At 36.0% G+C, this 13,985-nt stretch overlaps 1 long non-coding RNA gene across 1 annotated transcript; it reads left to right on the forward strand.

The window, feature by feature from the left end:
• The first annotated feature begins 8,571 nt into the window (after window positions 1-8,571).
• LOC147944561 (uncharacterized) lies at window positions 8,572-11,402 on the forward strand. The gene is made up of 2 exons (XR_015557613.1): window positions 8,572-10,336; window positions 10,706-11,402. It is a non-coding gene; the product is annotated as an uncharacterized LOC147944561 (long non-coding RNA).
• The last annotated feature ends 2,583 nt before the right edge of the window (window positions 11,403-13,985 follow it).

A 13,985-nucleotide genomic window follows, 5' to 3' on the forward strand; every position in this document is an offset into this window, starting at 1 on the left:
ATGTAATCAAGCAAACATATTTTATGTGGCAAGTTCTTACATGGTGTATTTCCGTTAGATGATGAAAATGCTATAATTTATCATATTGCATGCTTTGCATATGAGGAGGAATTGACAATTCTTGAAAATGGGGAAGACACTCAACTTTATCAGGTTTGTGCTTTAAACCATCAAAAATTATCTTAAAAACATATTCCCACGATTACTCTGAATGTTAGGATTTCTGTTTTCATCGCTGATAGCTGACCTTACTCGTTTTGTATGTTTTTTGAGATCCACGTTGACCATCATTTTTTTACTTCTTCATTTTTTCTATAAAACAAATTGGTATCTCTTATTTCTAAGTGTTTCTTATATGTTACAACAATTCTGTTTAAGGTATAGCATATCAATTCGAAGATCAGTATAATTTACATAATAGGATTTTGGTTAAAAATATGTAATTATCTGTTAACATAGATTCCATGATTATAACTGACTTGTTCTTTGTTACCGCACATATTGCAATTATGTAGGGTAAGATATAACAAATCAATTTATTCGTTTACGGTAATCTTTGATTATAGCTGACTTGATCTTCTATATAATGACAGATAGTTAACATTATTTTAACAGAAACTGTACCGTGATTAGTGCAACTAAAAAACATGAGTTCAATCTGGATCTATACAATTAATATTATAGGATCATAATCTATACTATTAATTGCAAAAAAATCTGAAAATCATGATTGTCGTCCGTTTCTGTTTATAATCTTACAAATTAACCCCACATGGACGACATCTATACTTTTGAACTTTTTTTCATCAGAGCATAATTTTTAATGATTTTTATGTTTACATGTGATTTTGTCTGATATATATAATATCAAATCTTCAATATGGTTTGAAAGAATCAAGATACTTGTCTCAAAAATGTGTTTAGGTTATTGTATGGTTGAACTTATTTTACAATATTGTCCGAATCTAGAAATTGATGTTTTTGATTTTTGTCTGACTTTTTTTAGGATATATAAATTCTTCAAAGTGGTTTGGAAAGGGGATACTTGGAGAATAAATATATTCAGGTTAGTCTACCAGTTTAAACTTATATAAATTATGTTAACAATCTTCGAAATGCAAAGGTCGAATTTTATTAATATATGAGGAAAATACCGAGTAACAACAAAGAAATCAAATTTTAAGTATGGAAAAAAGTTTAAAACCTAGCCAATTCTGCTGGAATGTACTAAGATAAAACTAAAAAAACCATACTATTTTATTTTTGCAAAACCTAAACGATCACCACCAAATCTTAAGTCTCCCCTCCTTCCTTTCCTGGAATATTTTCACCAGCCTCTTCAATTGCTTCTTTGATAAATGGTAGACACATCTTTTTGGAATTTGTTGATTGTGCTGTAGCATCTTCATTAGAATCATCTTTCCTTTTTGAAGAAGGTGTAGTAATATTTGTCCCAATCTCACTACTATTTGTCAAACAATCTTGATCCTACAAAATTGCATGTTATTGATTATTGAAATGATCATTATTAGTTCAAAATTTAGGTATAATACACATACCTGGACATCAGTAGAGATAACATCCTTAGGATCAACAGCTACCTCAGAATCTTCAATGTTGTCAACATGTGTAAAATTATCAACCATCTACGTAGGAGACCTTGTAAGTCTCTTTACCTTCTATGATGTTGGCGGTTTCTACAGAAGCAAGAAATAGAAAAGTCTTCCCTACCAAAGCTTGTAAAGCTGGTGGAACCATCGTTGGATCTTTAATCTGTAAATTTAATTGAAAGTTATGATAAAACAGCTTCTATATTTGTTTACTACAAATAGATTATCAGATGTTAAACCTCATCGTATTTGTCCTCCTAACACATTGATGGAAGCTTGGTTGACCACCTTGATAGCATTGGTGTCAAAGAGAATGAACTTTGTCTCACCAGTGCTATCCATAACATCTAGGACCAGTTTGTACCTAATATACATAATGCCCAAATAACCAAATGTTTAATTATACACAATCACATTGCATCGAATAGGTAAAACTAAAAACAACTATAGCATTTTCATCATCTGGTAATTGGGAAGCACACTTAGGGATTAAAAAAAAAACAATTAACCATGTATGACATGAAATACCCCTACGAAATAAAAAGGGAAAGAACAAAGAAAAAAAAATTCCCTATTCCCTAATTGGTTTCACTTAAAGTTATTTAGTTTTACCTATTCGATGCAATGTGACTGTGTATAATTAAACATTTGGTTATTTGGGCATTATGTATATTAGGTACAAACTGGTCCTAGATGTTATAGATAGCACTGGTGAGATAAAGTTTATTCTCTTTGACACCAATGCTATCAAGGTGGTCAACCGAACTTCCATCAATGTGTTAGGAGGACAATACGATGAGGTTTAACATCTGATAATCTATTTGTAGTAAACAAATATAGAGGCTGTTTTATCATAACTTTCATTTAAATTTACAAATTAAAGATCCAACGATGGTTCCACCAGCTTTACAAGCATTGGTAGGGAAGACTTTTCTATTTCTTGCTTATGTAGAAACCACCACATCATAGAAGGTAAAGAGACTTACAAGTCTCCTACGTAGAGATGGGTGATAATTCAACACATGTTGACAACATTGAAGATTCTGAGGTAGCTGTTGTCCTAAGGATGTTATCTCTACTGATGTCCAAGTATGTGTGTTATACCTAAATTTTGAACTAATAATGATCATTTCAATAATCAATAACATGCGATTTTGTAGGATCAAGATTGTTTGACGAATAGTAGTGAGATTGGGACAAATGTTACTACACCTTCTTCAAAAAGGGAAGATGATTCTAATGAAGATGCTACAGCACAGTCATCAACTTCTAAAAAGATGTGTCTACCATTTATCAAAGAAGCGATTGAAGAGGCTGGTGAAAAGATTCCAGGAAAGGAAGGAGGGGAGGCTTAAGATTTGGTGGTGATCGTTTAGGTTTTGCAAAAATAAAATAGTATGGTTTTTTTTAGTTTTATCTTAGTCCATTCCAGCAGAATTGGCTAGGTTTTAAACTTTTTTCCATACTTAAAATTTGATTTTTTTTGTTGTTACTCGGTATTTTCCTCATATATTAATAAAATTCGACATTTGCATTTCGAAGATTGTTAACATAATTTATATAAGTTTAAACTGGTAGACTAACCTGAATATATTTATTCTCCAAGTATCCCCTTTTCCAAACCACCTTGAAGAATTTATATATCCTAAAAAAAGTCAGACAAAAAACAAAAACATCAATTTCAAGATTCGGACAATATTGTAAAATAAGTTCAACCATACAATAACCTGAACACATTTTTGAGACAAGTATCCTGATTTTTTCAAACCATATAGAAGATTTGATATTATATATATCAGACAAAATCACATGTAAACATAAAATCATTAAAAATTATGCTCTGATGAAAAAAAGTTCAAAAGTATAGATGTCGTCCGTGCGGGGTTAATTTGTAAGATTATAAACAGAAACGGACGACAATCATGATTTTCAGATTTTTTTGCAATTAATAGTATATATTATGATCCTATAATATTAATAGTATAGATCCAGAATGAACTCATGTTTTTTAGTTGCACTAATCACAGTACAGTTTCTCTTAAAATAATGTTAACTATCTGTCATTATATAGAAGATCAAGTCAGCTATAATCAAAGATTACCGTAAACGAATAAATTGATTTGTTATATCTTACCCTACATAATTGCAATATGTGCGGTAACAAAGAACAAGTCAGTTATAATCATGGAATCTATATTAACAGATAATTACATATTTTTAACCAAAATCCTATTATGTAGATTATACTGATCTTCGAATTGATATGCTATACCTTAAACAGAATTGTTGTAACATATAAGAAACACTTAGAAATAGAGATACCAATTTGTTTTATAGAAAAAATGAAGAAGAGAAAAAATGATGGTCAACGTGGATCTCATAAAACATATGAAATCACTAATACAAAACGAGTAAGGTCAGTTATCAGCGATGAAAACAGAAATCCTAACATTCAGAGTAATCGTGGGAATGTTATTCAAGTTGAATATGTTTTTAAGAGAATTTTTGATGGTTTAAAGCACAACTCTGATAAAGTTGAGTGTCTTTCCCATTTTCAAGAATTGTCAATTCCTCCTCATGTGCAAAGCATGCAATCTGGTAAATTATAGCATTTTCATCATATAACATGTATGGCAAGTTCTTACATGTATGTATTCTTTGCATCTCTATGGTTTTCTTTAGCAGTTACCGCGTCTCAAACGATCTAGACAATTATATTTTCATTCAAGAACTTGTCCTAAAACCGTATACGCTCTGATACCAAAATGAAATGATCACATCCAGATTCCCAATTCTCACACATGACATACTAGAAACAATATCAGCGAAACCCCATAATTCCAGCGAGACAACATGTGTTAATCGCTTTTTACAAGAACTTCCACAAATACGTGTTAGATCCATCAAACTCATATTCTGTAGCTACCAAACACAACCATATGAACATACTTAACTTAATAAGCACCTCAACTATTCACAAACTCTGAATCCTCCTCCAACGGAGGACCACTTCGTGTTCCACCGAACAAGCCGCTTAATTCCACCTCACGGAACAAGCTTCACTTTAATATTTATCCTAAACACCACCTCATCTAGTTATTAAGTCGCACAACCAACCATCCCTAGCGACTGAGTAAAAAATGAGGTGGACTGGAATATTTTATTATGTCCAGCCACGGAAACACTTCTCCGGTGAACCTACCGGCACAATCTTAGCTTTAACCCTATACTCTTAGTTCTAACTTGGTTCCCCAACTACGATGACCTTGCTCCATGGAAGCTCTTACAAAGGTTTCAGCTCAAACCGAGCTTGTTGGTTCAACCAACAACACAACTTAACACAATTCAATCAATGCAAAACCTTCATATCATCATCTGAATAAAACACAAACTAACCGTTCAATTCGCAGTTCCACCGTTAGATGTGGAGCCAGTACTATCAAACGTTTATCCACCAAATTTCGTCCCGATCAAGCTAGTTTTGGACCTCCAAATGTCACCTAGAAAGAACCATCTCGGAACAGTTTCTAGGGTTCATACTTAACCCAGATTTTACATTTTCCAGTAATTACTTGGCTAGGAAGCAACACATATAACTCCTCGAAATTAACTCCAAATGAAGTTATCTCTGACTTTATGGAATCTTGGTTTGATGTAGATTATGCCAGTATCATCATCTTTCCGAAAAAATGTGATATACGGCGCCGGCAAGCCTCCAAACTCGGCTCCTCCAGACTGCCTTTATCTCCAACCTTCTTTCACTTTCTCTCTCCATTTCACCTTTGTTCACTCCAGCTTTGTTCTCCCACCACTAAAAAAGCTTCCAAAGCCACGACATGACTAACCAGACCCATAAGAGGCTTCCCCACCTCCGTCGCGTCTCGTTCTCTCTCTCCTCCCCCACGACCTCTCCTCACGGCTTTCTCTTTTCTCACCGTCTCTTTCTTTCCTGATAACAGCACAACCACGCTGGCTCTAGGACTCGGGTTGCTTCTCGTCCTCATGCGTCGGAAGACAACACGAACACATCTTAGCTCTCTCGCTCTCTCTCTCTTCCTCTCACGCCACCACCGAAGCCCCGCTCCTCTTTTCCTTCCACGCAACCACCTAGCCTCAACTCCGCCTCTTTCCCTTGCTCTACTTTACCATCTGCTCCTTGATCTCTTTATTCACATTTATTTTCTTCTTCCAGATCAAGGCAACTTGGTGATAGAGACACGTACAAGACGATGACGGTGATAAGGATCACGACAGCCCTTCCTCTCAACAAGAGCGGCTAGGTATTTTCATCATCTCCACGTAGAAGGAGATGCTTACATGTATACATATACACGTGTGTCAACACACACCTCACCCCTCACCTCTCACGCGACGCAACTGATCGCCCTCCTATTCTCCCTCAAAGATGATCCATCGCCACTACGTCCAGTGAACCGTGCCTTACAAATTCAACGACGATGACACACCAACCCCAACTCCCTTTCCTCTCCCATCCCCGACCAACCAAGCTATCTCTTCTGACCACGAACACCTCTCCCTCTCTCCCTCACCACCACTGAACTTCTCCTTTTTCTCCTCCATGGTGGCGATGGCAGAACCTGGTATTCGTTCCCTTTTTTTCTAAAGGAGAAAATTAGGGTTTTTGGTTTGTGCTGGTTAACTTCGGTTTAATAAACAAAACTTAATTAAACTATAAGAGCACACAAAATTGAGTTTGGTTTAATAACATCTCATAAACCAACCTGACTAACCCGGCTCCATTCCAATTCCCAACATAAATTCAAGTCATTTATTTTCTCGGGAAACGGGCATTACAAGCGAACCTTTCACATGTATAAATATATCTACAATATTATGATGAAGAATATGTAGAAAAATATTTTAAGTCTAGTGATTTGTTTTGTTTTGTTTTGTCATCGTAGAATTGGCAAGATCTAATCTATTGTCAATCTCTACTACGCGAGATAACACGATTTAGTGGAGTCAGACTCCGGTGGAATCAGTCACATATGTGGTGTTGTAACCCCTTGACTAAAGAAACCTTCTGTCTACTGCTTTTATGAACTCTTGATTGGAACCTGAAGATGTTGTGTTGATTGAAGTTTTAACAGGTTTAGAACATGTCATGGATTCTCTGTTAAAACAAGACAAAACTGGCATAGAGGCTGATGCATTACATGATACAGATGCTGGAAGAGCTGACACAGAAGATGAAGTATTACTTAATACAAATGCCGGTAGAGCAGACCTTAAGTAGCACTTGCTGATGGTGCTGACACACTGATTAACACAAAGCAGAGAAGATAAGGTGTTGAATCAAGAATCCTGCAGTTAGATATATCGGAGGATGTATCAAACGTTTGAAGCAGTTCTTGTACTAGTCCGATGTTAATACAGGAAGTAGTACAAGAAGCTGAATTGAAGAGTTTGAGTACAGAAGCTTAAGGCCGACTTGGACAAGCCAAGTGGCGGCTGCTTAGCTGGATGAACATCTTGAATGGAAGATTCAAGATGAGATCTTGAAGAGAAACTTTCCTTATCCAAAAAGAAAAAGGAAAGTTCTCAATTTCCTATTTGTTGTATAATAGGAAAATTGCCAACCCTAGGGGTTGGGCAACTGATATAAATACCAAGAGGGCGCTTCATGAAGACCTGCGCGCTTCAAGGTAGTTTTGAGAGATGCACACAAGATGTGTGGTGTCGCCCCATCAACAAGATAGAGAGATCTTTTGATGGTTTATTCATCTAGAAAAGAATGATAGGCATAGTAGTGCTTGTATCATATGCAGTTGTAATTGCTATCTTGTTCTAGTGAACTTGTTCTGGACTAGGTCCGGGGATGTAGGAAAAACCGAACCCCGTTAACAAAGCTTGTGTGTTATTTACTTTATGCTCATACAAATACAAAGTCGATCGTAACTACACTTAGCCACAAATATGCGTTTTCAATTGGTATCAGAGCAGGTTCTCGACAGAAACCTTGTTTTTATTTCGGGTATGGTCCTGGATTTTGTGGCTAGATGGAGAAATTTGAATCGGATGAGAAGAAAAGAGTTCATGATCTGTTAAATAGAAAGAGAGACTACAATCATTATGAAAGCCAAGAGAGAAGATTGAAGTATCATGTAAGACAACGACGAGGAGGGAACTGTCGGAGATAACAGTAGACGGTGATTAGATTTGCATCATGTTCTGGTTCTTCATCGGGAACGGAAACTATCGAGTACTAAGGTCAAACAGAGGTTTCGTTGGTTCTCCTCGGGCTTGTGAAATTGAAAACAACATTCTTTATTGTTTCAAAGTCCACAATCAGAATCAATTGAGATTGAACATTGAAGGCTCGACTTATATCTTTGGTTATCAAGGAAGAGAAGTCACCGGAGTTGTTCTCGTCGAAGCAGAAGTGGTGATCATGATCTCATTGTAAGATACTAAGATTTAGAATAGTCATAATATGGAAGACTTGTCTTGTTTCTCATGCTATTGAAAAAATTCATCGAGGAATGGAGGAGAGATTTCGAGGTCAAGAATTAATGACTTGAAGCTACTGTGCAGAATACAAAGTTTGAAGAAGTAGTTGGTCACGCGTAGAAAGCTCTCAGTGGTATGCACGAAGAGAGCAAAGGCCTTAGAACTCATCTGGGTGAATGCATATGATGCTCCACAGTTGTCAGATGGAACCAGTTGCATTATGAGATTCAAGAAAGCACCACAGGGAGCATGTTAAGTAACCAGTTGACATAATATTTTTAATTAGGATGAACAAAGATGGTGGTGATTGCTATTAAGATGATTTGTTTGAGAAAAGATGGCTTTTGTCACAGGTGTGGAATAGTGTTGTTGTCTATCACAGTCATTTAAACTGAATGATTGAAGATTTTGAAGATACAGTTACAAGCTTGTGGAAATCATCATGTTGATGTAAGGAAAGAGATTGAGAATTCTGATTTGTGTGAAATTTCAGAATCCAAGTAAAGACAAAGCAAGGTTCATATAAAAGGTTCAGTGTCTACAAGAGAAAGTAGCAGTGACTAGTGAAGAGAAGTCATCAGAAGTTACAGAGTTATTTTTTTAAAACATTGTATCGCATCCGGTTCTCTGTCCGTTGTCGATGAATCATGAAGAATATATTTGAGGTTTTAGGAGGATTAGGGGCTTCATATGAAATTCAGAATCGTAGACTTGGAAGGAATAAAAGAGGTTTTAAATTTGAACCAAGAGATAACCGGTTGGTTTGAGAAGAACAACCAAAGTCGAATTGGGTCTGAATCTTCTACGCTACTCAAAAAGATTTCAAGGGTATCAAAGTTTTGATTTTGCGCTGTTGGGAGAAACGAAGAAAGGGATTGCAAGTCTTTGTTGATAAATTTATAACCCATAGAGAATTTGAGGATGAATGGAGAAGTTCGTAAAATCAAAGGGTTGTCGACTCATCTCAAGTTATCGAGGGAGATGATATCGAGAACCGTCTCCTCATGATTTGTTTGTAGCAATTTGAAAGGAAAAGAGGTGTTTGATGTTGAAGAATCATTCAAGCAAAGGTGGATTCAACTTCTGGTTTCAAGAAATCATCGAGATGATGTCTTCTTTGTCTGATTTGTGGTTGATTTGAATAGAAGAAAAGTATTTCGGAGATGATTTTGCAAAATTGCTTGAAGTTTGTATTCTGGCTCGAATAGAGAATGAGATGATTGCTTAAGCAGAATCAAACTGATTCATGGAGAAACAAGGCTATAAGGGAATTGTGAAATCAAAACAGAAATTTTGATTCCAAGGTTGGTCTCTTGCTGGCAGAGAAGATGAAAGCTAAATTCATAGGGAAGAAGACAAGATCTATGTTGATTCTTTAGTTGTGTAGCATATATAGTTTCAAGTCAAGTGATGAATGGCGATTGTGATTGAAGCGAGGATTCCAGATATTCTTTGAAGAATTGACTGTGTGATTTATACCATTCGGTGATAAGCAAGCAATGTCGTATGTTGAATCAAAAGTAGGTGTCAAGGAAGGGATCAAGAAGTTCAAAGTTAAGATTTTGGAATCCGATGCTTAGGAAATGCATTATCAACAGTCAAAAGGGATTGGTTGAAGTATGATTTGGAAGTGTGTTGATGTATGTGTCATGAATTGGAATTTGTCTTAGTGAGACACACAATCAACAAGAGGAAGAAGAATGTTGAGCTTCATAGAAAGAGCTTTGGGAGAAGAAAACAAAGAGTGTGTTCTTGTTCTTGATCAGCTATTAATGGTTATTTTCATGAGAAAGAAACATGAATCAAATATGGTTTGGAAAGATGTCGCTGGTATTTGCAGAGAAATCAAAGAATGATGAAAAGAAGGTTGCAGGTTTCAAGAACAGTTTTTCTTTCACGGGTTGCTACTTTCTTCTTCAGTAACTATGGCTATAGAACTCGGATTCTAGCTTTGAAAGATGTTTTAGAAACTTGGAAGTAAGATCTTTCCAATGATATAAAGATCACCTTATGATTCCTTGTGGTTTGATGGGAAATTGCTCTCAAAGTTAGATGCTTGTAGGTCGTATCAGTCTGAATCTGTCTTGAGAAATTGGTCGTAACTCTCAAACCGAGACTCCAAATCGTGATCTGTTTTTTCCTATGGCTTCGTATGACTCTTGTTGATATTCCCACCAAATTTTGTAATTTTCTGGGTTAGTTTGCTACTCCGCTTGTCCTCTGCATCAAGACAGACACAAATGCTTCAGTCAAGAGTTCCCTGTTTTGGAAAAGCTTCAATACACGTTTTTAACCTCCGTTGAGTGATGGACGGTGTTTGAAGATTTAGTCTACGTGGATTAGACATAGATTTCGGTTGATATTGAGAAACTCTGTATGCTATGATCAAGATCTGTTAAGGAATCCACTCTTTTGTGAAAGGATATATCACAGGAAAGCAGAAGATTAATGGAAATGGTAATTAATGCTGCTTTTAGAACTTATGCCATTTGGGAGTGACTGCACAGAGAAAAGATGTCAGTGACTTTAGGTTCTTGGATGAAGTCACTGGTAGACAGTCTAGTTAACATAACACTTGTGGTGAGCTAGAGAGTAATGGGATAGATCTTGTATTGAAGAAGTAGAGCTAAGGTTATGAGGCACAAAGATATCTGAATAGTTCTAGTTCTCTGTGAAGTCATCATCACTAGAAGCTTGCTCAACCAATGTAGAGATGTCGTCAAAGCTGTAGTCGTTGTTCAGAATTGGAGGAAGGAGTTAAGTTAAGTTTTCATCGTAAGGAGTTTAAAAAAAGGGTTTTGCGGACATGGCTGAAACTTAAGAAATGATTTGACGCAAGAATATTTGTTGGTGATCAAAGGGTAGAGTCTCGAAACAGATGTCAAAGTTAATAAAGATTCTTGTGAGGAATTCTTAAGTTTGGCTCAACATGGTGATTAGCTTGAGAAAAATGATCAAACTTAAAGATACACAATGAGAGAAAACCAATTAGGAAGGAGAATCCTACATGATGACTCACTATAGATGAGAAGTTGGTCGGTATCAATCTGTGCTCAGAGTTTGAGTAACTCAGATTAAGCATAATGTGGATAGCCTAAGTGAATTGGTTAAGGTTATGTGGCTGGTAGCAAGAACAAGTTTGGGTTCACTACATGAGAATGGAGAAGCTATCAAGGGTTGTGATCATGAGCATGAATCTCAAGGCAAAGAAGAGATATGAATTGCATCATCAATGTCAAACTATGTACTTTTCAGATTAAAGAAGCAAGGAGAAACAGTTTCTGAGATGTCTGATTCAAGGCATTATTTGGTGAATGAAACCTAATCTGATCAAGCCGAAACTTGGTGGGAAGCTTTGTGGTAATTCTGTATTGAGTTTCAACGGTGGGATTGAGATATTGATGGTTGCTTTGTGTTTTATTTGAGCTTCTTCAACCTGATCGGGGCACATTTCATCTGAAGTTTCAGATTTGATCAGTTCCGGTGGAAACATCAAACAGACGACCAAATGAACTCGGAATGGGATGAAAATTGACGGAGATACTCTAGACATGTGGAAATAGATTCTGGTAGAAGAGAACTGATTTTGAGTCCGGGAATACAGATGGATGATGATTCGAATCTTAAGCAATAATGATTTCTAATGACATGAAGGGCAAAGAGCATAGATGTTGAAACATGTTATGGGAGCATGCTGGAATCTATGAAGAATGCTGAAAATCATTTTTAGATGAGACTCTGAAACAAAGAGATTTGCAAAAGAAGAGAAATATGAAGATATCAAAGCTTATGTTGCAGATATTGCGGATGAGTAAAGTTAATCAATAAAGGAAACTTCAATGTTTATGCTCAGAAGATGAGTGCATTAAATGCATGACTAGCAGCGGGTTTAATTCAAGAATAATATAGATGCTATGCAAATTGGGGGAAAGTGATATGTTGGTTGTTTTTAACTTAGTTTGCACTCAAGCTGGGGGAGAAGAGAATGTCAAGTCTGATGAGAGCTAAGAGCAGAAACTATGGGGGAGTTTTACTAGTGATTAAAGGATGTGCTTGAGTATCAGACTAAGTTAAAAAGGGGGAGAATGAGGATGCTTGCTTGATCTGTCAAGACACATTGCATGATGTATCATAAAATGAGAGATTGAAGGAGATTTAAAACTCAGTCATCAAGGGAGAGATTGAAGATATTTTGATGACTGGTTTTATAAGATGCATAGAATTGAAAAGTTAATCATTAAGGGAGAGATTGAAGCTGGTTTAAAAAGGAGCATGGAATTATAAAACTCAATCACCAAGGGAGAGATTGAAGATGTTGTGTTGATTGAAGTTTTAACAGGTTTAGAACATGTCATGGATTCTCTGCTAAAACAAGACAAAACTGACATAGAGGCTGATGCATTACATGATACAGATGCTGGAAGAGCTGACACAGAAGATGAAGTATTACTTAATACAAATGCCGGTAGAGCAGACCTTAAGTAGCACTTGCTGATGGTGCTGACACACTGATTAACACAAAGCAGAGAAGATAAGGTGTTGAATCAAGAACTCTGCAGTTAGATATATCGGAGGATGTATCAAACGTTTGAAGCAGTTCTTGTACTAGTCTGATGTTAATACAGGAAGTAGTACAAGAAGCTGAATTGAAGAGTTTGAGTACAGAAGCTTAAGGCCAACTTGGACAAGCCAAGTGGCGGCTGCTTAGCTGGATGAACATCTTGAATGGAAGATTCAAGATGAGATCTTGAAGAGAAACTTTCCTTATCCAAAAAGAAAAAGGAAAGTTCTCAATTTCCTATTTGTTGTATAATAGGAAAATTGCCAACCCAAGGGGTTGGGCAACTGATATAAATACCAAGAGGGCGCTTCATGAAGACCTGCGCGTTTCAAGGTAGTTTTGAGAGATGCACACAAGATGTGTGGTGTCGCCCCATCAACAAGATAGAGAGATTTTTTGATGGTTTATTCATCTAGAAAAGAATGATAGGCATAGTAGTGCTTGTATCATATGCAGTTGTAATTGCTATCTTGTTCTAGTGAATTTGTTTTGGACTAGGTCCCGGGGATGTAGGAAAAACCGAACCCCGTTAACAAAGCTTGTGTGTTATTTACTTTATGCTCATACAAACACAAAGTCGATCGTAACTACACTTAGCCACAAATATGCGTTTTCAGAACCTATCAATTTTCATTACATATAATTTTTGTAAAAAAACAAATATAAGACAAATTTTAGATGAAACAACGAAAATTGTCTTCATGAATGAAGAAAATTTCTAATATAGAATCGAAGAAAATTTAGTAACTAATGGTATTAAACCGTAACTAACGATTTTACTGAAACGTTTTTTTTTCTTCTTTTTTTTTTGTGTCTAACGAAAATTAGAATATTATTAGGAATGTCTCTTAGATTAATTAAATTCGTACGTCCAATCTCCTCTCCTAGTTAAACTACGTACTCGCGCGTCACTAATAAAACACTAGATCATTAACTTTAAGGCAAAAGAACGATAAGTGGAGTTTGATGAGAGACCTGAAACGTCCACATCGAAATGGTTTTGGATAAAGTTTTGAGAATGCTAAGGTTTTAGTTAGATGACTGTTCCTCTCTTGAAGAGTCTTTTCATTGTTAACCATCAGAAAATAATCCATCTGATCCGTAAGACGACAAGGACACTCCAAAACTCATATATTCAGTTTTTTTTTTTTGGTCAAAACTCATATATTCAGTTTTTGCTTCTTTTGTTAGGTGGCAAAAGTATCCCCACATCTAAGATCATCTTTTTTTTTTTTTTTTGGCAAACCATCTAAGATCATCTACGTACGTAAATGTTAGAGAGACAAAATTTCACATGTGTCAATTTAGGATCAGCTAAGAAAAACATTGTCCTACACACTAAG

Source organism: Camelina sativa, chromosome 5, assembly GCF_030686135.1.
Source record: "Camelina sativa cultivar CO46 ecotype springtype chromosome 5, ASM3068613v1".
Taxonomy (NCBI): Eukaryota; Viridiplantae; Streptophyta; class Magnoliopsida; order Brassicales; family Brassicaceae; genus Camelina; species Camelina sativa.